Raw genomic sequence first — 25,187 nt, 5'->3', positions numbered from 1 at the left:
GAAACGAAAATGAAATATTCTCTTTTGGAAAAAATGTCATGGTTCATGCTTATTATTAAACGAATTATTCAAGGAATAAACCTGAATTTTTTACTAATAATTCTACATTTTATAAACACAAAAAAAACAGATTAGTGGAAAAATCAATTTACAAATCGTTTTCGAAGATGTTTCCATTTTTAAGAATACACATTCTCGCCCTTTTCACACTATCGACCGCTGAACGTATCATTTCGGGGTTTTGCCGGATCTCCTCGGCAGCTGATTCAATTCGTTGAATAAGTTCTTCCTTTGAGTTTAATGGAGCTCTCTTATCATAAACAAGACTTTTGAGATGTCCCCAGAAATAATAATCAAGTGGTGTGAGATCCGGCGAACGAGGAGGCCATGCGATAGGTCCTAATCGGCCAATCCATCGGCGTGGGTATTCTTCATCTAGATACCCTCTTACATCTCGAGTTGTGTGCGCAGGGCAACCATCATGCTGGTACCAAATGCCCTGAATCTGACTCAGCGGAATATCTTCAAGATCTGGCAGAATCTCCGTCAGGAAGTGATAATAGCCGTTTCCAGTCAATGTTCGAGGAAGAATGTATGGTCCGATAATGAATTTATCTTTTATTCCCGCCCAAACATTAACTGAAAACCTCTTCTGGCTATTTTTTGATACCGTGGCATGCGGATTTTCTCTATGCCATAAAATATTATTTTTTCTGTTGAAGAAACCATCTCTATGAAAAGTAGCTTCATCCGTAAATAAAATTCGATGGAGAAAATCTCTATTTCCACGTACTCTTCTCAAAATAAACTGACAGAATTCTTTTCTTCTATGAAAATCACCGTCTTCTAAAGTTTGGCAGAGTTGGAAATGGAAGGAATGGAAGCTGTTCCTTTTGAGTACTCTCCAAACAGTAGTTTTACTTTTATTCATTGAAGGGTGGTTCGAAAGAGTTCTTGTTGAAATCATTGGGTTATCTCCTACTAAATTAAGGATGCGATCATCGTTTGTTCTTATTGTTTCCTTCTTTTTCCGGTTCAAACTTCCTTCTTCACGTAATTTGCGTACTGTCTCATAAAAAGTTTTGAAGTTTGGCAAATTTCTGCTTGGAAATCTGCGGGAGTAAATTTCCCTTGCTTTTCTGCCTGAGCAATTCGCTTCATAATAAGCCTGCACAATATCATTTTTTTCCAAAAGAGAATATTTCATTTTCGTTTCCAAACAAATCCGTGTCACGATACTTGCGAAATTATATTTAGTGAAATTCAAAAACCAGTAGAATTCTATGAGCTACGAACTTCCGTTGCTTAGCAACGAATATTAATATCCTTAGAACTGTCTTAATTTCTTCATTAATACTTACGTTGGAATCGAGGGTTCGACTCCCAACTAAGTTTCACCGAATTTTTTTTGTATAAATACATTTTAGCATCCGGAATTTTTGGAAATAGCAATAATTTAATAATTTTGACTCTAAGAAGCCATTCTATTTTTTTTTTGGAGGTTTGAACGAAACATTTGAATGGCTGTAGTAACGAAACCGTTTGATATTTTGCAATTCTGTTTTCATATTCGTGATTGATAATTGAAGGAGTACAATTGTACAAAATTTCATCCATTTCGGGTGAAATTTTTTTATCGCTGTAGACATGTAAAAAAAAAATTGTGTTCGATTTTTGAAAAAATTTTTGGACAGAAATTCTTAGAAAATTGTGTTCATTCAGAAACTAAAATTCAATTTGACCACCGGAAAAAAAATTAGGAACGTTGCAGGTTTTCCGCCATTTTGTAATTCTTTTTTCGGATTTCATCAACTTTTCTGAATAGAGGACCCAAAAATACTGAGTTTTGACCAAAAACCGTTTCTTTGAGTGTTATACAAAACTGACCACACCCATAAGAATCTTGCTCAAAATTGACGTTTAACACCCTGTATCTCGCTTATGCGTAGAAAACGGGATATATTGTATAAGGCAAAAATGATTCTCCCGATGTCCTCTACACGAATATATATGTTTGTCCAGTTTATGATGAAACACCCTGTATATATATACCTCTAAAATTTAAGTATTTATTCCATCTTAGCTATTTTGAGAGAAAATATTATTTAGTTCATCGGACGAGTTATACTTACTCTGATGCGTTCAGAATAAAGGCACTCAATCAAAATGATTATCCCCAAAAACATTATTCCAGTCAATATCAAGGTCATAAAAAAGTTTAACTCCTATTCAGAAAATACTTAGGTATGCGTAAACTTGTAATAGGTATAGAAACTAAGTTCTTGCATCCATCATTCTTTATGTTGATGATTAACTCCATTGCATATATTTCAATAACCTAGATCTATTTGAAACATGAAAAATATATTTGATCTAATTATTCAATTACCAAAATATGTATACCGGATGTCCCAAGTTATCGTATACAGGCAATATCTAACTTATCTGACAAGATAATAGAACAATTGCTTTGAATAACATCAAAGTACCTTCCCAATGATGTTTAATTTTATGAAAAAGGTTCCTCCATTTGACAGCCCTGCGGTAGCTACCTCTAACTTTTTATTTTTAAATGGCACCCCATCTTTATACACTCTATTAGTGTGACGTCACACACCGCCATTTTTGGTTCTCCTGTCAGTGTTCGGAATCCAAACAAATAAATTGTCATTCAAATAGGTACGGTGTCGTTGAAGGAATTGGCTGATTTTCATAAATAAGAGTATTTGAGGAACGATTTCAATATTAATTGATAGACAGAAGAAACAAGGTTAATACCAGTAAGTTTGAATCCTGTATCATTCCCCAGATTTTGTATAAAGCCGTGTTTATTAGTTGAACTTCAAGTTCGAACTTACTGGCATTCATCTCGTGCCTTCTGTCTATCAATTAATAGTAAAATCGTTGCTCAAATAATTTATTTATCAAAATAAGCCAATTTCTTCAACGACAACGTACTGATTTGAATGACAATTTGTTTGTTTGGATTCCGAACACTGACAGGAGAACTAAAATGGCGGTGTCTGACGTCATCACTAATAGAGCGTATTTTCAGTGAATATTTCCCTCCTGTCAAAAATTCTATGTAAATGGAATGCAAATATCGAAAATTACAGCGATAATTGCATTGTATGAAGCGAAATAGTACTGCGATAATTATTCTGTTCATAGATGCATAGTTTCTATGAATCTTACATAGTTCGAATCTATGGCCTATGGAATCTATGTCACTTTGACAAGTTAACAGTTTATTCGGGAAATATTCCCCCGAATTACACTCGTGCATCAAAATGACCGGATAATTTCGCATTCCAGCGTGTTTTCTTTGAAAAACTGCGTTCGGTCATTTTCATTTTTGGAGAAAGAGCTCGACACCGAAGGTGGAGGGCTCATGCAGTTTTTATGAAAACGCATCCATTTTTCATACATTTTCAACTGTTTTCCTTGTTTCAGCTTCAGTTAGGAACGTAAAAGAAAGATGTCGATTTTTCAAATGTTTCCTCAAATTTGAAGAGGTGGTTGTGAAAGATAATTTCAACTTGCTTAAATTACAAGTAGCATAATTTACATCAACTTCTGTGAAGAAAGCCCAAAGATTGACGGTATTTCGCCTATTATGATTCTTTCGCCTATTATGATTCTTTCGCCTATTATTATTGTATCTCTGACGTGTTTTCATTTATTTTTTATAATAATACAATACCATTCATTGCTTCGGTCAGCAACTTCAATGAACGAAGGAGAAGATCAAAATTTTTCCGACAATTCAGATAAATTGTCGATGTGGCAACGTGCATTCGGGAATTCTGTCATTTTGTTCCGGCTTTAGACCACCTCATAGACAAACTAAGAGAACTAGTTTATCTATGGACCACGACCACCTCAGTTGGCTAAATCTTCATTATTCCTTGTTTTAATTATTTTGTATTTTAATTTATAACCATCAGCATTTGCTAATATGTCTAAAAACCAGGTGTATGGACTGATTAGCTTCTGTTTTGCCAATTTTGAGAATATTAGTTAAGCTTCGTTATGTCAACTATAGGTAGCGCTATCAACAAATTAAGATTCTTGTTATTTATTATTTATGAGTTTTGTGCCATTATGGACCTATATATGCATATCTTTCATTATAGTTATGATCTATGGAAGCAATTCTTGTAATTGAAATACCAATAAACTCTCTCTCTATTTCAAATATTTGAATTCATTCCAGTAGTAAACGTTTCGTGTTTTGTTTCACGACTTTGCACGATCATACTCGGTTACACATCACTTTTGATTGGTCAGTATCGGGTTTTAATTAATGTATCCAATCAAAATCAACGGAAAAGATCGAAATGACAAGTATAAGTATGACATTGCGGCGCCGCCACGAACTGAAACTAATATTTTCAATCAAAGATTAATTAATCTTTGTTTTCAATTTGGTCGAATGTCATTCCATTCAAAAATTGACAAGTGCATTCACCATGTTTTTAGACATCTTGCCCTTACTTACAATTGAGATGTCTAAAAACATGGTGAATGCACTTGTCAATTTTTGAATGGAATGACATTCAGGATACGCTAAAACCTTAGAATATAGGATATTAGAGAGTTATTGCAACACACAAATAAGCGATCTTTTATTACAGGATCTCTTATTTTGACATGTACGCATGCGCATTGAGTCAGATATTAAGGATTGTCTAAATCTAAAATACAGGCCTCCCTTACTTTATTTAAATACAGGCGACCAACTTTTATTTAAGGATCTTTTATTTTGAATGATATCTGTTTATGCCGAATATTTGCCGTCGTTATTCAGCAAGAACTAACCTATAAATATTTGTAGCTGTTTAGGTAAACCAAGTAATGAAGTAAACTTTTTGAGAAATTTGCATTTTATTTCTTGATTTTGGGCATCTGGGGGAACCATTTCATTTGAGAAAAAAAATGTGCTCTCAATAACGAATTTTTCAAGAACTTATACGATTCTCAACGAAACATTTAATTTGAACCTACTAAAAGAATTAAAAATAATACTGATAAATCCTGAATTTTATTAGAAATAAGAATTTACCTATATGTATAATGTAGTATTGTTATAGAATGCTACTGCATACTGAATATTATTTTTTTTATATTGAATATAAATAATTCATTCTGTAATATGGACACACCAATGGGATTGTTTTGAAAGAAAAATAATGAACTTGTTATACCTAAGTACTTTTTTATATATTGGATCAACATAAAAAAAGCAAATCACAATGCAGAACCAAATTAATTATCAGTAATGTTATTATAAAATTATACGTTAAGTACACTTTTTTTCAAAATTATTGTAGGAAAAAGTACAAAAATACATAACATAATTCTGTTAAACAAAATAATCTTCCAATACTGGTGGTTTCACATAAAAAGAAATACTTGATTGACTTCCATTCAAACAGGTACATAAAGTAGACTGATATTTTACATAGTGATGATACTTCATCAACAAATTTCTCTGATAGTTACATCGATAAAACCCCAGTAGTTTGGTACAGCTCCTCCCATATTACGAATTGGTAGACTAAAAACGAATTAAGGTAATATAATATATAATAATTTAAGTTCAATTCAGCTAATAGCTTACCTGTACATATAGCTGATAACTAATTCTATAAAGGCACTTATGTGCATTCAAATTATCTTAGAAGTGTCCATGATTTTCCACAATGAAGATTGCAGTTATAAAAATTAACTTCGATAATGATTGCGATACTTGTAGTGAATATTTCCCTCCTGTCAAAAATTCTATGTATATGGAGAACAATTATCGAAAATTACAGCGATAATTGCATTGTAGGAAGCGAAACTGCACTGCGATAATTGTTCTGTTCATAGATGCATAGTTTCTATGCATCTCACATAGTTCGAAGGCATCTGAGATTAAGATTGCAGCGACAAGGTGAGCAAACGTAGAACTATAAATGTTGCCATTGGAGTGTTTGGTTGTATTAGTTGTGTGTGTATTTGCGTTATTAAAATTTGATTTTACAATAAATATAAAAACTTTTTAGACTTCTATAGTGAACAAGTGTGTTACTGTGTATATTTTATTTTAATTTTAGGTAAAGGCGGTAGATATCATCATTTGTTTCAGTTCAGTCTAGTGATATTGAAAGTTATGCAAGGATGGAAGACTTCGAAAAATGACGAATAACAATCGTGTGCATATAATATGTGAACGGTTCAATCAACATTATTATACTACAGGATTCTAATAGTACCTTTTTTAGGTCCAAATGGCAAGACTGAGTAGAATACTTGGGGTATCTTAAAGGTACAAACACTTCTAGAAGTCTTTATGAAGGTGAAGAAGTTTTAAATGCTGGTCACATAATAAAAATGTTACATGTTATTTGCATGACTAATAAACTTTAGTTGAAAGGTTTTTTTACTTATCAGAATTGATCATTTCACATTACCCTTCAATTATACAGTCCCAACAAAATATTACAAATGCTAATGTATTGAATATTTTTAGGAATACTACAGAAAGTCGCATATCCATTTTTTTTATTTATTAAGAGATAACTCAATTTACATAAAATGTTTCTAAAAATAAATTTAAATAACTAGGTTACTTAAAACTACTCATATCGATACCTATTTATCGAATTAAATTATTGCTTGACTAATGAATCATCAAAAAATAATGAGAATTCAATTGAAAATATTTCACTTATGAAATGTATTTATTTTGAAAATATATTCGGCATATTATACGACTATTTTAAAATAATTAAAATGTGATAGAGAAGTATCATCAGTGTGCCCTGAAAAAAAATATATAGAATTTCAGAATACATGTCCAAATATTTCTGAGGAATTTTTCCAATATAGTGTAAAGGTACCTTAGATTTGAAGACAATGTATCTTTGGCACAATTCTTGTGAAATGCCAAATAAAACAGATAATGTCACATATGAAAGATCACATTTCAATTTTGTTAAAACTAAAACAATACACTGCTTGATCGTTAAATGATCTGATCTTTGATCACAGTAAATAGATTGTACTGCTTTTACTATTGTATCTTATAGTTTCATATTATTGAGACCAGTAAAAAAAACTGTTCAGAGCACTATCTGTTGTTATCATATCACACAAAGAAGATACTTCAGGAGTATTCACTTGCACTTCGAAATCCTTCAAAGTTTTAGGCCCATTATAATCAGGCTGATCCTGAAGAAGCTGTAATAGACCTTGTGCAGCTTCGATTTCATCTTGGGAAGTAGATTGTAGAGCAGGTTCGATTTCTTTACTAGAGCATTCTTCAGCAATAAGTTTTTCTTTGTTGATATTTCTTTGATTCAATCTTTCAGATCTACTACTAGAACATTCAGGTTCTTCCTTTGTGGTAGTGGATCCAACAGAAAGATTTCTGGAAGGTACAGCAGTCTTTTTCAAACATTCTTTCTGTGTAGAACTGGAATCTGTAAACGATTATTATTATTATTATCCCCATAAATATAATCTAAAATTCCACGTGCTGTCAGTGCTTACCTCGATAAACTAATCATCATCGATAAAATGCAGGGAACATACTTTCATATTTCTTGTCACTGGTTTATCGATTTTTAGTTTCAGTTGCCAAGCTGGTAGCTTTTTGTCGATCCATCAGCACTTTACTCCCCAATTTCCCTTCCATCCAAACACGATATATATTACCAGTTTGAGGGAAAGCATGGAACTTGATATTTGACCTTTTTTTTCCCAGGAAGAACACTAAGGAACTGAACAATAGCGATTTGAACTACTCGGAACTATTGAAATGATTTAAAAAATATATAAATATTTGTAGAATATCACACAAAAACAAAGCAAAATACTAGAACCTCAGAGGAATAAAAAGGACTGACTACCTCTCAGGTAAGAGCCATAGCAAACCATGGCAACATTTATAGTTACTCTGATTGTCACCAGGTGGCGTAGCGCTTATCTTGATTCGCCTCATTCAATTCTAAATCAGTTTGACAACTAATGTAACAGTTTATTCGGGAAATATTCCCCCGAATTACACTCGTGCATCAAAATTTGAAATTACCGCAGGAAAGTTTGAAATGTAAGCGGCCTTTAATTCTACTAGTAAAAAGAGCAAAAATTGATTTCACTCTATATTATTTGACTTCTATCTAATATTTCAATGGACACACTACATGGAACAAACAGAAATACAGTACATAATTTATAATATTGTTGGTTGATAATGACTGTACGATTGAATGAAATTAGCAGGTAAAGGTCAAAAATTAATCATGGAAATCCCATTTATTAGTTGCCGACCATTATTAATGTTCTAAGGCTAAAACGGACCAAATATTTGGACCCGATCGATGATTCGGGTATCTTCGTGAATCGGTTGCGTCGTACATCCTCGAGTTCCCGACTCCCGAGCTCTGTAAAATCCGCAACTAAAATCATTACTTGACACTTGTCAATTGTCATGAATAGACACAGTGACACTGACAATACATTTGCCTCTATCATAGACATAGACCTAATATTCATGGATATTAGGTCTCTATTTGAGTCAAGATATTAGGTCTATGGTATATTCGAATTTTTCAAGTGAAAAAGTGTTAAAGAGCAATTTGTATTGCTTAATTCATACAAAACAAATATATTGGTTGATGAGGAAGAACCATAGACCTAATATAATGGTTATTAGGTCTATCGGAAGAACAAATTTTAACCAAATTCCTAAATTATCTGAAAAAGTAAGCAGAATTTGGCAGATTGTTTCTAACGAAACTAATCATGGATATTTTTAAGTCATTACTTTCAAAACCAACAGAGAATAATGATGTGGCCTATTGTTGAAGAATAGGAGCAGGTATTCATACAAATAATGCGATAGAGAGCTTGAATAAATATCTGAAATCTAATAAAATAGAAGGAAAAGAAAATAAGGTATTATACATAATTCTATTCTTGCAATTATCAATTTACGAGTATTCATCGTTTTAGAGTTGAAAAGCTATCAGATTTGTTGGAAGAAATAGTTGATGAGAAGATGTGGATGAAAATTATGAGAAATGAAAGACCTATCAACAAAAAATTTCTGTAGAATCTCATAAAAAAGCAGAAACAATAAAAGACTTAATAGAGGAGGTCTGTATATGATGATAAATATTATAATACACAATTTATATCATCATGTGATCCAGATTGTCAATTAGGATATTGTAGTCAATGTTGAATATGCTTGCACAAATATAAATGGGAGTGTTCCTCTAATAGCATCAAAGTTATATTGTGCAAGCATTTACATGCTGTTACTATGTTCGGACAAAGAATCAACTCTGTTTCAGATGACAACAACAATTTAGAAATTAATGAGCCATCAACAAGTTAACAATAATGAAGATGTGGGACATTTTATAGATTAAACCATTTCTAGTTCACAAAATTTCACATCTATAAGCAATGACACAGAAAATGTAAGTTAAAGGAAGCTCAATTCAAGTTTTTGAATAATTCATTATTTCAACTGTTTTAGGATTTGCTGAAATGTGTAAAACAATTGAAGACTCTCAATCCATAAGGAAAGAGGATATTATTTGCAACTATAAGGTCAATGCCAAGAAGAACTAACATCTAATAAGTGAAAATTGAGAAGCAAATCTATTTCCCAAGAAAAAAAAATGAATAGTATGCATTTTCTATGAAAATGACTTTTATGAGAAGGTTATTTGTTCGATGTGCGAATGGCTGAGTCCTAGCACATAGTAAAGGATATAAGAAGAAGAAGAAATTCATATTCTTTTTTCAATTTTAGCAGAGACTACCAGAACTTCATAGCAAATAATTTAGAACATTGAAATGAGATTGACAAAAAATCGAGGTAATAAATTCTAACTGAACCAGCATGTTACACATATGAGACGTACAATGTTCAAATGTGGATAGAAGAACCAGTCAATATCAAAATAAAATATGATAAATATCCTTCACATAAATTAATGAAATCAATTATAATTAATATATTATATATAATAATATAATATAATTTTGAACAACTGTAAGTTTTCTTACAATAAACTACTTCCTGTATTGATTATACGATTTCATTTCCCATAATTATATCAAAGTCTGAATAATGTAGATTGAGAATAACTCAATGAAAGTGTATTCTTAACTGTATTGAACAGCCAAAATTCTCTATGCTGTAAAAAATTTGATACAGACTTTATTACATTTCCATTATATCCTAATCTGAAAATAAAATTACCTCATTAGCATTTTTAGTAATGGAGCATCTGCCCAGTAATATCGTTAAACTATTCAGTATATTATTATAGAGTGCAAGAAAACCTAAAAATTAACAATTTGGATTTCTTATTAAAAAAAAAATAGGAATATTAAATTCATATTTATTATGATACAAGTGACAAAATTGGTCTTCCATTTTTTTTATTAATCATACTTATTATTGTCCCGAGTGTTTACTTTACCATAATCACTGAATGATATTACCCTGTTCTGTATTGAAAACCCAAGAGAAATCTTTTTTGAGATTCATGAGAGGTTTCTGAATAATCTATCTATAATAATATAAGGGATGCTACAATCTGAAATAATCTTTTTCTTGCCCTGATCCTTCACATTAACATTGATTTAAATTTTGAAATTATTATCAAGATGAAATGTCGAACTAATCCTAATATGGAACAAGCTAGTAGAACTTTTAAAAATCCCTTTCTAGATGTTTTAATGTAATTTCTTGAAGTTCTATCCATTATTACCAACAATAAATTTCTTAATTCGCATAAAATAATTAAGAAGCTTTAATTTGAATACTTATTCATAGTAACAAAAGGGCACTTTCAATTCAATCTCATCATACAAAATTCTCTTTCATATCATGAAATCACATTAATTGATCAATCTACAAATAAATATAATGATAATAAACAACTTCTATCATATTCGCATCAATGGTCACTTTAGTTCTACGTTGTGTAGCCTTTAGAAGACTTTCTTTGGAAATTTTTGCAGTCTTTCCCTTATTGGCACTAGTTCAGTTCTGTATAGTATGTTTATATTCAAAAATTGGTCTGCAGAAGATTTTGTATATTTTTGTAGCTGTTGATAATTGATATAATATCAAATTTTATCTACAAAGAAAGCTCAATTAAAGACGAATTTTGGAAAATTCTACATATATACCTATCTGTTTCATTCCACTCTGCAATTAAAATGGGAAACAACAGAAAATGTAAATTTTGTTGTTGTTTCGAACATCAACATCGTATTTGAAGGGAATTCTCGCGCATGACAGTTACTTTTCATTTAGGATCTTTGGGAGTACCTGTAACTCATGAGCTTCGGGTCCAAATATTTGGTCCGTTTTAGCCTTAGAACATTAATATTATTATTATATAATAATATTAATATCGATATTCTAAGGTTTTAGCGTATCCTATGACTTCGACCAAATTGAAAATATTAGTTTTAGTTCGTGGCGGCGCCGCAATGTCATACTTGTCATTTCGATCTTTTTCCGTTAATTTTGATTGGATACATTAATTAAAACCCGATACTGACCAATCAAAAGCAATGTGTAACCGAGTATGATCGTGCAAAGTCGTGAAACAAAACAACGAAACGTTTACTGGAATGAATTCAAATATTTGAAATAGAGAGAGAGTTTATTGGTTTTTCAATCACAAGAATTGCTTCCATAGATCATAACTATAATGATAGATATACATATATATTGTAGGTACATAATGGCACAAAACTCATAAATAACAAGAATCTTAATTTGTTGATAGCGCTACCTACAGTTGACATAACGAAGCTTAAGTAATATTCTCAAAATTGGCAAAACAAAAGCTAATCAGTCCATACACCTGGTTTTTAGACATCTTAAACTAAGGGCCGATTCCACAGTTTACCCTTAAATCATATGGCTTAGACTAAGTGTAACTTAAATCGTTGACTGCATTTCACCAACTACCAAGGACGTATTTTTAGTTAAGTGTCGATTCCGCTTTCGAGAATTGCTGATTAGCAATTTTTCTGAACTATTCAATATTAGGTCACGAGAGTCGAGAATGGCGAGAAATGTCAAATATAAACGCTGTATTCGCCATGCGAAAGAGACGCGATCTCTCGAAATCAAGTAGATATAAACCTGAAAAATCTACCGTTTTGTCTGAAAGTTTTACCGGTATAATTAGACTCGCCAGGTTTTCTATGCATCTTGTAACTAATGTATATGGATACATTTGTAATATGAATTGTTGCAACCAACTACACAGCTCTTAATTCGGGACTTTCATGCAGCAAATGGTACCTACCTAGTCTGTACCTTCAGAATTAATTTTCATCATTGTGAATCAGTTATTGAAAACAAAATTAACTCAAAACTTGAAATGGATCATATACAGGATGTCTTATTTAATAATAAATCTATTGGAAATATATGATTGATATTGTTCACCTGAGAATAGTCATGTTTATCTGCTTACAACGACCGCAGTAGGGATTTTTCTGTCACAAAAAATTCTTGTGTTATAGCCAATTCTATTCTCTTTTGAGATATGTAATCAAATTTGATGAGGCTACAAGGATAACTGGAGTGTGATTGATTTTTTTTTTTAATTTGAGATATTTCGTAAAAACATAAAATGTTGAATTGAAGAATTACCGTCAATATTTCGACCATGTGTTATATGATATTTTTTGTTGAAAATCACACGTGGAATCTCGCCTTGAAGTTCTGGAATTTTTAAAGTGGACCCCCTGATTGTAGTCCGTGTAATAATAATTATCATTATCATGTTTCTAATAAGAAATACATGTTTTTGAGAAATGTCGATTTGAGTGAAATATATGGTAGCATCAAGGTAACTTAAAAGCTAGTTACAGCTTAGGCGATTTTTTTACCATATATTTATTTTTGTATAAACTTATGGAATTAAATGTGAATATTCAATTAATAGTATAGGATCCCGATATAAAACGACCTTCACCGAGATGCTTATTGGATAAAACGTATTTTATATTTAATTTAACATGTCAATAAATATATCACATATGGGTTGCCTAACAAATTTTAGTCCAGAGTAGGTTTAATAAATAATTAAAAAAACTTTTTTTTTTTACATTTCACCGGTTTGATTATTAGATAAATTCTATACCAATCGAAAGTATGAAGCCCATAGAATGTGCAAACGTTAGGTTGCCTATTTTTTTTCCGGTCACAACTCTCGGGTAGCCAGGTATAAACAGGTAAATCTATACTAGCATTTTGTAACGGTCTGATTATTGAATCAAAATCAATAAAATTAAAGATTATTTTATTATGAACAGGGTGGTATCGGGTTGCCTGCATTGGGGATTATACACCTTTAAAGATAGAGATAGAAGACATTGTCGAAAGAACTGAAACGGAGAGTGATGATGACGAAGAAGATTCAGAAGTTGGAGATCATAGTTATATGTCCGATGACTCGGAACCTCAATAATTTAAAAAAAATTTTGTATTTATAATTTTTTATAATAAACAAAAGTATTTTTTTAATTGTTTTTTATTTTGTCGTCTAATAATAAAGATAAAATTTGCAAGATTAGTATTATATGTATATGTATGACTATTACCTTCTTTTTTAGTAAAGATGTATATATACTTTAGTGTCACATAAAAAATTAATTGATTAAAAAAAAATTAAATAACTATTCCTCTATTTTAATAATTATCTACTCCACAATGATGCACGCATATTCGAGTCTATCGCTATCCTTTTCATTTCCAAGAACAAATAGCATGCGCACTCTCTTTCTTTCACTGGACGGACTTCAAACAGCTGCTATGCTGTGTCCTCTTCTATCGCATGAGATGATTGATTGGGACCTCTCAGTCACACACATTCACTCGCTGCAATATTTATATATATATATATATATAATCTGTATCCCATTTGATACCTTTCGGTGTATGGGTTTCATTATCTACATTTTCCAACTTAACTGCAATATTTAACTTTTTGAAATTCGACAACCGGGATTCGGGACTGATTATTCGCAGGAAACCCGATATCACCGTGTTCATAATAAAATAATCTTTAATTTTATTGATTTTGATTCAATAATCAGACCGTTGCGAAATGCTAGTATAGATTTACCTGTTTATAACTGGCTACCCGAGAGTTGTGACCGGAAAAAATAGGCAACCTAACGTTTGCACATTCTATGGGCTTCATACTTTCGATTGTAATTTGAATTTATCTAATCAAACCGGTGAAATGTTTTAAAACAATTTTTTTTTAATTATTTATTAAACCTACTCTGGACTAAAATTTGTTAGGCAACCCATATGTGATATATTTGTTGACATGTTAAATTGAATATAAAATACGTTTTATCAAATAAGCATCTCGGCGAAGGTCGTTTTATATCGGGATCTTAGACTATAAGCAACACTGTCTTATTAAAAGGAACGATTTCATTGGGGGATATTGGGATATGACAACTGACAAGAAGACATAGATACAAAAATGGCGTCGGCGTGACTATTTCCATCATAGCATATTAGGTCTATTTTCTATTTTGTGTTGTGTGGTTTAGTTTTCCTATAAAAATAGAGAGCAAATAGCGAAGAAGACTATTGATGACCAGTGGAAACGATAGTGGAAGGTATGTACATAAAAATTTTATAGGTTATTCTGTATTATAATATGAAATGAACTACACAGCATTTAGTTCGCGAGTTTCATGTTGTAAATGGTACGTCCGTACTTTTATAATTCATTTACAATATTGTGAATACTGATTTACAATATTGACGTACGATTTACTGTACGAAATTCGCGAATTATATGCTGAGTAGTGAGTTGCAACAATTCATATTACAATAGAGACAATAATTTTATGATCCTTTTCAACTTCTGAGTTGATTTTGTTTTCAATAACTGTATTGAAATCAAAATCAACTCAAGAGTTGAATTTAATTACAATTTTAATCAGCGTGTTTCTAATAAAAACATGTTTATGAGAAATATCGATTTTAGGGGAATATTTGGTAACATCTAGGGGATTTTCAACAAAGCTACAATGTCATGTGGTCACTATGTCTTGGAACGATTTCATTGGGGGAATTCATTTCATGTGACGTTGACATAACAATGGCGTCGGCGTGACTAGTTATGTACCATGGTTTTGTAGATTATACTTGTTTTAAATATGAAAATGGAGAGCAAATAGTGGAAAAGTCTATTGTTGACCATCAGAAACGATATTATGGAAGGTATGTACGAAATGAATTTGATAGTATTCTGTTTTGTTATACACAGTATTTAGTTCGCGAATTTCATGCAGTGACTGGTCCGTCTGTATTTTCAGAATTCATTTTAAATATTGTAAATATGGATTTATAAATTTGACGTACCATTTTTTGCGTGAAATTCGCGTAGTAAGTGCTGCGTAATAGGTTGTAATAATTCATAATACAATACGGACAATAATTATAAGATCCTTTCCAACTTCTGAGTTGATTTTGATTTCATTACTGTATTGGAAATAAAATCAACTCCAAAGTTGGATCGGATCATTCAATTATGATTATTATAAGCAGTTTTTTATTAATCTAGGGCGTTTTTAATAAAGCAACAAGACAACCCTGTCTTGAAACAATTTTATTGGGGAATTCATATCATGTGACATAATATAATGGCGTCCATTTTCTAATGTCGGACTAGTCTTGATTTTGGTTTCTAAGTTTATGAATAATTGAATGCTCATGTCAAATTTTAAAAGGATTTATAGCGTATTCGACTGGTTGCTCCAATGCGAATTAATTCGAATTTTTGTAGTGCTAAATGACATAATCAGCTCGAATTAATTCGCACTGGTGCAGCCAGTCGAATACGCTATAAGATAAACCACTAATGTCATCATTGTAAATAACATTACTCATATATCTTTTTACATTTCTGGGGTCTCCAGATATTTATTCGTTATTATTGAATCTGGATCGTTATGGCTGTTAGCCTTTCGGAAGCTACGACCAAATTTACCATTTGTTCTTAACCCTACGCATTTATTTAAACTCAAGGAGACTGACATTTCTATATCCAGTGAATTATGATTTAAGTCGATGTTCTGTTCAAATTGATCTACTTTCCTCATATAATTTTCATGAGATGTAGTTGCATTATCTGAAGAAAAGCATGAAAAGGCTCTACCTATTCTTGCATAATTTGAGTAGAATTTAATTATATATTTGTAAAGAAAACCACATTTTATTAGGGTTTCCTTTAGTTTTCTAGTTACCTGGAATGTCAATAACTGACATTTCAGAATTGTCAAAAAGATAATCTGTTTTATTTCATAATTGTGATAGAGGCTTTAAATGTAGTTTTATAATAAGTCCTATTTATTTGGATATCGACTTAATTGTGTTTCTCTGCAATAAATGAGGGTTTTTATTAGCAACAATTACATCAACAATATAAAAACAAACCTGCAATAAATGAGGGAAACTACATTTAAAGCCTCTATCACAATTATGAAATAAAACAGATTATCTTTTTGACAATTCTGAAATGTCAGTTATTGACATTCCAGGTAACTAGAAAACTAAAGGAAACCCTAATAAAATGTGGTTTTCTTTACATATTTTTCCTTAGGTAACTGAACATACTTCAATGGATGTTATTATCGGGTGTTATAATTGGAGGAAGGAATGTGGTGGGATAATACAAAAAAAACATCTAGATAGGTCTTGGAATATACAAAGAATAAGTCTGGTCGAACCTGGGGAGGTAGCTGTTAAATACCAACAATTATTTACTTTACACCCATGTGGTGAGTACTAAAACTCTTTATTCAATGTTAGGGCCTGTTGCACCATTTGCCTAAACATTGATTAAAATTTAAACATTGATTAATTTCTGATTTCTCTTGAGAAATCATAGAGTAATCAATGTTTAGGCAAATGGTGCAACTGACCCTTAGTGTTACATTATGTCTGAATTTCCATTCTGATCTGGTAGAATTTCTATGAAACAATGATATCTTAATTGATTGAGTTGAACCATCTTTCGTTATAATTTTACATGATCTTTTGATCTCTGAATTAAGATCTTAAAATTTTTTCTAGAAATCGTACTTGACTATCTGCAGGTACTGTTTTCAACAAGTGACTTTTTCATCATAATAACGTTTTTGTCTATACCTTTTCATTTGTGTATTATAATTTTTAGATTCAACTACTAATGGTTTTAGTTGTCTATCATAATAATCTCTGATTCCATCAACTGGGTTGGTAAAAACCATTTTCTAACTATGTATTTGTATCCATCAGTAAAACTAATTCAATTCTCTTTTCATCATTATTAAGTAATAATTTCAAAGTCAGTTTTGTTTGTTTTTTTTGGAATTTCATGCAATAACAGTTCTTCGCAACAAAATTTTTCAACAATTTAAGGTCAGCATCTTTTTCTTTTAATAAGTATTTTTCGACAGTAATTTCACAATTGTTATTACACATACATCTTATTCATTTTTAAATTATACTCATCAACATTATGACATACAGCACAAGATAAACAGGCCCTTGTCAGTTTGTAAAAAGTTTGAGATCAAATTTTTGTAGTTGTAGAACCATTCACTTTAACCTAACTGGACATGTTCCATCATGTCTTTACTTACGTCAACCGAACTCGCAACTGGTTTTAATTATATATTTTTCCTCAGGTAACCATGAACTTTATGGATCTGATTTTCGTTGGATGTTACCATCTGGTGTAGTAATTGTCATAGGAATCTGATATGGGATATTATAAAAACAAAAAAAACATACGATGGTCTTGCACTATACAGAAGATAAGTCTGGATGCAATCAGATCAAAAGAAGGCTACTGCACAAATATTCATTTTCTGATCATTTGGTGAGTATTGAAACTCTATTCAATATAAGTGTTATATAAGTCTGAATTCCCATCCTCGTCTGGTAGAATTTCGATGAATCTATAGATTTCTCAATAGATGTGAACCATATTTCGTTTCAATGTTATAAATATGAACGATCCCCTCTCTTTTTCTGAATTCTCACCCGACTATCTGAAGGTATTGCTATAAGCCAGGAACTTTTTTCATCATATAAGGGGCTGTCCATTAATCACGTGAGGCTTGAAAGGGGGGGGGGAGGGGTTTGATAAAAATCACGAAAATATCACAAGGGGGAGGGGGGGTGTAGTAAGATATCACGTGTAGTTATTTTTTCGTCAAACGCGCGATTTTTAAACAAATATTAAGCGGCACGGCGCGGCGTGTAGTGACCTTGACTACATTAAATATATTCAGAATTAATTTCAGAAGAAAGATTATAGTTTATACCTGTATTTAAATTAAGATAATATTCAGAAAATTTTAAGATTCGTTGTAAGTACTAAAAATACACGTGATGTTGAGAAGGGGGAGGGGGGGTGGTCTTAAACCTCACTACGTATCACCAATGGGGGAGGGGGGGTTAAAAAATGCTAAAAAAAGATCACATGATTAATGGACAACCCTTAACATTTTTGTTTTTGACTAGACCTTATCATTGGTGTATTATAATTTTTATAAACAACTACTGAAGGTTTCAATCTACTATCGTAATGAGGAAGAATATCTAAGATTCCTTGACATATTCCATTGGATTGCTGGATGGTATAATTTCTTTTTTATTGGAAACTCAATACTTGGGGAAAATTCTACAATAAAGAACTCTATTCACTATTTGTTTACATATACAGTGGACTCTCGTTAACTCGAAATCCTCGATAACTGGAATTATTTTCAATCCCCTTGGAAAAACCTGTTTGAGCTGAAAAATATCCATGCATAACTGGAAATGATTTTACGGATATGTTTTACCATTTTTACTTTTATAAGCGAAGACACTCAAAAATTACCTCTATAACTCTAAGTCATCACTACCTAGTTAACTCACAACCTCTGATCTCATTATGGAAGGAATACATGTTTGATTTCCCTTGAGCAAAAAGCCATTACAGTTAACAATTTTATATCCAAATTTAAAGTAGGGTGTGATATCTGGTAATTACATTCACAACAAAATTTTTCAACAAACTTCTTTTTTCACTCTTATCATTTCTAATTATTTGAGGTGTTTCCATAGTAAAGACTTGTATTATTTTGTATCAAGTAGTAGATTTCATTTTTCACAGATTTCAGATTAGACATAAATTTGTTCTTGAATTGTAAAGAGGTTGTTTCAAGAACAGAATGAAATATAGTTGAATTTAGTTTTATAGAGACCAATGTATATCTGATGAAACCTTCTACATGATACAAAATAATAAAAGTCCTTACTATGAAAAACCAAATATTTTTTTGTTAGTCATTTCACAATTGTTCTCTGTCTATTTAGAGAGTGAAACAGAAGCTTACTTTATTGATAATATCAATCAGCTAGTTGTGGACATTTTCATATTACAATACTAATTTGCTAATTTTTGTTTGATGAATGATGTTATTTTATATATTTATTCCTGACTCTTAAACAGCAAAAAGCTGGTATCACAGCCTACATTTACATGATATCTCTCATAAACAACAATATTTCTTAAATATAATTCAAATCAGTCTTGTAAAAAAAGACATTAATTCCCCATATATAAAGAAATTAATTAAGTTCAAGAAATTCCTTGAGGTCATGTCTCATTTTTTCAATATTTCCACTGCATGTTATTTCCACAGGAACAGAATTGAAAACATCATGAAAAAAACTATTCTGCATAGTCTCTACCATTCATAGTGGTAGAGAAATTGGCTCTACTTCTGTAGTCTGGTATAGGAGTTGATTAGAAGGATTGTTGGAATGTCTCCATTTGGTGATTTTTCTTAGACAAGTTCTTCTGAGGCAATCTCAAGTATGAATTAATTTTCAAGGAAAATAATGAATGTAAGTTTGAGTATTCTTGCCAAACATAATCATAACACAAGTCATGAGTGAGATGTCATATTTTATTTAATATAGTTTCAAAATATCGACATTTGTATCGATTCAGGTTTGTAGTTTTTGTTATAGTAATTAATTGTTCAATATTGTAAATACTTCTTCCGTTACAGTTATTAAAACTACATCGATACATGTTTGTTTGAATTTGGATATCATCTCCGAAGATAGCCCCTAATTATAAGTCCCCGAATTCGAGACTTATAAATCGATACAAATGTCGATAGTTTAAAACTAGATTAAATAAAATATGACATCTCACTCATGATTTGTGTCATGATTAAGTTTGGCAAGAATACTCAAAATATGGCCATTGACGCAACACATTGAGGGTAGTCAATATTACATAAAACCCTAATTCATTTAAATTAAGGGTATTTGTGTGATTTATTCGAAATATAGAAACTTATCTATACTTATATCTCAAGATACTATTTATTCATATGAGGGTACATAGCAAATAATTGATTCAACTTTTGTCTTCAGGTAAATATGTGAAAATTATAGTCAAGCTTGGAATAATTCACAATGAAGAAAAGGATACAATAGCAAAATGTGAGATGGAAATGGCTGCGAAAAATTGTGGAAAGCTTTCCTACATTACTGCGAAGAATCCGAAGAAATTAAAGGTCACATTCATACAGGTGAAATAATTTATCAAATAGAAACAGAGTGTAGCAATTTTTTATTAGTTGAATTAGTAGGCTCTGGAACAGGAATTTTCTCACTGTTAGTATTTCTCAAGTCTTGCAACCATTTGAGTCATTCTTCATTTACTAAAAGTTCTAATTCATCCTTTAATTCAAAACTCATTTTCCAAATGTCTTAAAAAAAATCTTGCTCTGATAGCATAGTGGCAAAGAAACCCAAGAGGGTAACAAATTGACTATCAATTGATTATCAACATTTTTCTTTAGTAGTTGTTGCTTTCTCTTCTAAAATTTCCTCAATTTCCTTGGATGGACTTTGCTCAATAACAATCTTCTTTTTTTATGGTCCCATATATTATATGGAAACCATCTCTCTTGTGAACCTCTTGGAAACTAGTTATCAAATCTAATACCCAATCCACAGAACGATCACTGTCTAAATAGTGATCCATATAATATTGTTCCATAATTACCTTTGCTGTCACAAGAAATTCATGATTATCATTTTGTCCTTTGATAGTGGTGTGAATCATTCTCTTCATTAACAGAGGATCAGTTGAACCTGTAGTTCCCAAAAATTAGGTTAACTCTTTATATTTTTATATGTTTATAATGGACCTTTCATAATAAAGCAGATGTGGGAACTTCGTTTTTAAGGTTTTTAAAAATTATAGGATCTATGCGCAATAAAACTTTCTTTTCTCTTTTTTTTGCATATCTCATTTTTTCTGTGTCAGAAATTGGTGCTGCCGGGAATATTCTGATTTAGTAAGTCTCAATGGAATTTATTACAACCATCTTTGTTGCAACTTTTTTCTTTCTACAATATCTGATCCGATGATTGTTATGCAAGCAACAGAAACAAATTTTATTTTCCTTGTACCCATTCTCGTCCGCAGTCTGAATCTAGCTGCTGGAAGTTACTGCAAGTAGATGTAGTTCATTTCAAAGTACATGCAATTGAATTTACTAGTATGGTTCTACTCACTGGTGGCACATATTTTTCTTTCTTCCAAGATCAGTATCAGGATGACTTATTATTTTGCTATCTCACCAAACCACAGAAATCAGAAATATAGATGTTATCAGTTTTAACATTTAGTTCACTCACTTTTTTGTTCTATTCAAATTTCAATGTTGTCGACAACTTGGAAACTAGCTCAGTGAGCTGTGGATTGAAAAATTATGTTGTCACAGTTTTAAACAGATTCTGAACTGCTATGAGAGATCAATTATTGGTAGTTCCTTGGGAATAAACCACCTTCATAAGAACTTGCTTATTTTATCATCTTGAAAGAAAGTTGAAGGTTATGAATGGTTTCTTTCAAGTCTTTATTACAATAAGAGAAACTTTGATTTTCGAATATTAGAAAAATAACAGACATTTGTATGAAACTGAAAGTATTGTCACATACCCCAAATTAAAAGAGTAGTCCACAAATTTTTATTCTAAAACATAAAATACAAAAATATGTTAATAAAAAAATATCTTAAGATATCCAAGAATATTTCTTACAATTTATAGTGCCTATTTGATTCGATGGAATATAGAAGTTGTTAAATAAACTCAAATCACACTTGTAAAATTGCCGTAGGTAGGAAACTAATATTGCTTTTTTTGTTATTATGTGAAAAGACTTTCAGATGAAATCTCTGTTTTCTGAACAATACTTCAAGTTTGTATACCGACATAATATTTCAAATTGCATTATACGTAAAATATAATAAAATAAAGAAATGTTCCCAACCTATAACCTAACCTATAAGAGTCGATTTGGAACGTCTTTCAACGTTGTCGACTCCTTATCACTACACTTTTCGATCCTTTGCAATCTTCCTGTCTTAGGTTTTGTTTTATTTACCCGACCTCAATAAATATATCGATTTAAAATTGGTATAGAATTTTAATCTAACACAAGAAAAATTGAAACAAAATAGATTGAGAAAGAATCGAAAATAAAAATCAATTATTAAATGGAAATTGAATTAACAATTAATTGAAAATGAAATATCAAATTATTGGAAAATGAAATTTACAATTATTAAAAAATGAAATTTACAATTATTAGAAAATGAAATTTACAATTATCAGAAAAGGAAATATAGAATTATTAGAAAACTAAATAGAGAATTATTAAAAAAAGAAATATAAAATTATTAGAAAACCAAATGAAGAATTTTCAGAAAACTGAACATAGAATTGGAAAACTAAATATGGAATTATTAGAAAACGAAATATAGAATTATTAGAAAACTAAATATAGAATTATTTGAAAACTAAATATAGAATTATTTGAAAACTAAATATAGAATTATTTGAAAACTAAATATAGAATTATTTGAAAACTAAATATAGAATTATTTGAAAACTAAATATAGAATAATAAAAAAACTAAATATAGAATAATAAGAAAACTAAATATGGAATAATAAGAAAACTAAATATAGAATTATTGAAAAACTAAATATAGAATTATTGAAAAACTAAATATAGAATTATTGAAAAACTAAATATAGAATTATTGAAAAACTAAATATAGAATTATTGAAAAACTAAATATAGAATCATTAGAAAACTAAATATGGAATTATTAGAAAACGAAATATAGAACTATAAGAAAACTAAATATAGAACTATAAGAAAACTAAATATAGAACTATAAGAAAACTAAATATAAAACTATTAGAAAACTAAATATAAAACTATAAGAAAACTAAATATAGAACTATAAGAAAACAAAATAGAATAATTGGAAAACTAAATATAGAATCATTAGAAAACTAAATATAGAATTATTGAAAAACTGAACGAAATATTAAATTATTAGAAAACGAAATATAGAATTATTAGAAAACAAAATATAGAATTATTAGGAACGAAATATAGAATTATTAGAAAACCAAATAAAGAATTTTTAGAAAACTAAATATGTAATTATTAGAAAACGAAATATAGAATTATTGGAAAACGAAATATAGAATTATTGAAAAATGAAATATAGAATTATTAGGAAACTAAATATAGAATTATTAGGAAACTAAATATAGAATTATTAGAAAACTAAATATGGAATCATCAGAAAACTAAATATAGAATTATTAGAAAACCAAATATAGATTAGGTAAACGAAATATAGAAATAATTGAAAATTAAATATAGAATTGAAAATTGAATACAGAATTAATTGAAAATTGGATGTAGCATTCATTATAAAGTAAAATATAAATTTCATCGAGAAGAATTACATCTAATTCTTTGAATCAGTTAAAAAAATATTGAACTTGTCGAAAATTATTTGAAAATTAGATTTTGAGAATTGGGTTAGATTTTGAAAAATTATATTGGATTTTGAAAATTAGTTTGGATTATTTTTGAAAATTAGGTTAGATTGTGAAAATTAGGTTAGATTTTGAAAATTAGGTTAGATTTTGAAAATTAGGTTAGATTTTGAAAATTAGGTTAGATTTTGAACATTAAATTTCGAATATTAGGTTAGATTTTGAAAATTAGAGCGTGGTCAATTGAAGTGGGCGGGGTTTAAAAAGGTGTGCGGGGCTATAGTAATGGCCGTATCTTCGTGACGAGAGGTGCGGATGGTACCGTTGGATTCCACGTCGATCCTAGATTACATTCCGAGAAAAAAATCCCTGAAGTACGGTACAGGGGTGGAGATAATGACATGTGAAAAAAAAGTTCCAGAAATCGCTCTAACCTAAGGAGATCTCGCCTAACCTTGTTAACATAATTCTTCGAGATCTCTTATATTTACTGAGTTACGTTATATCTGGAGAACTACTGATCGTAGAGAGGTGCCGATTGTATTTTCGAGTTCTCCAGGACCGGGAGCAACTTTTTCGTAATTTTTGAAATTTTCGAAAATTTCGAGAACCGTAGGTCTTAGCGAACGATTTTTGCCATTTTCGACATCCCCTCGATCGTACCTTTCATTTGATACCAAACTCGACATGTTTCGGAATTTTCAAAATTTCGCGTCGTGCGCCATTGATTCTTAAAGTTTTATGTCGATCTGGTAGGGTCCGTGTTCTTTCGATGAGGAAGAATAGTATTGGGACGATTTCTAATTAAGTGGGCGTGTCCAATTATAGTGGGTGTGGTTTTTAAAAGTGGGCGTGGCCATCTTATAACGGCTGTATCTCCTCAACGGAGGGTGCTACGGAGGTGCGGATGGTACCGTTGGATTCATCGTCGATCCTAGATTACATTTCAGTCTTTACATCTCTTGAATACTGGACAGGGGTGGAGATAATGACATGTGAAAAAAAAGTTCCAGAAATCGCTCTAACCTAAGGAGATCTCGCCTAACCTTGTTAACATAATTCTTCAAGATCTCTCATATTTACGGAGTTACGTTATATATGGAGAACCGTTGATCCTAGAGAGGTGTCGATAGTATTTTTGTACTCTCCAGGCCCGGGAGCACCTTTTTAGCAATTTTTGAAATTTTGAAAAATGTTGAATATTTCGAGAACCGTACCTCCTACAGAACAATTTTCGACATTTTTGAGAT

At 30.8% G+C, this 25,187-nt stretch overlaps 3 long non-coding RNA genes across 5 annotated transcripts; 2 read left to right on the top strand and 1 right to left on the bottom strand.

The window, feature by feature from the left end:
- Positions 1-8,510: 8,510 nt before the first annotated feature.
- Positions 8,511-10,093, top strand: LOC123680718. 3 transcript variants are annotated; one of them, XR_006747560.1, is made up of 5 exons: positions 8,511-8,753; positions 8,809-8,946; positions 9,004-9,476; positions 9,536-9,687; positions 9,815-10,093. It is a non-coding gene; the product is annotated as an uncharacterized LOC123680718 (long non-coding RNA). The 3 variants fall into 3 exon arrangements; XR_006747559.1 differs by having other exon boundaries at positions 8,514-8,946; positions 9,004-9,147; positions 9,348-9,476; XR_006747558.1 differs by having other exon boundaries at positions 8,511-8,946.
- Positions 10,094-14,446: 4,353 nt separating this feature from the next.
- LOC123680286 lies at positions 14,447-22,552 on the top strand. Its single transcript, XR_006747497.1, has 5 exons — positions 14,447-14,679; positions 15,054-15,289; positions 16,671-16,848; positions 17,740-17,933; positions 20,495-22,552. It is a non-coding gene; the product is annotated as an uncharacterized LOC123680286 (long non-coding RNA).
- On the bottom strand, positions 16,394-16,660 carry LOC123680287. Its single transcript, XR_006747498.1, has 2 exons — positions 16,505-16,660; positions 16,394-16,447 (listed from the first exon to the last, which is right to left on the bottom strand). It is a non-coding gene; the product is annotated as an uncharacterized LOC123680287 (long non-coding RNA).
- Positions 22,553-25,187: the final 2,635 nt, after the last annotated feature.

This window comes from Harmonia axyridis, chromosome 5, assembly GCF_914767665.1.
Source record: "Harmonia axyridis chromosome 5, icHarAxyr1.1, whole genome shotgun sequence".
NCBI lineage: Eukaryota > Metazoa > Arthropoda > Insecta > Coleoptera > Coccinellidae > Harmonia > Harmonia axyridis.
The sequence above is the reverse complement of the archived record's forward strand: the minus strand, read 5'-3'. Positions and strand labels throughout refer to the sequence as shown.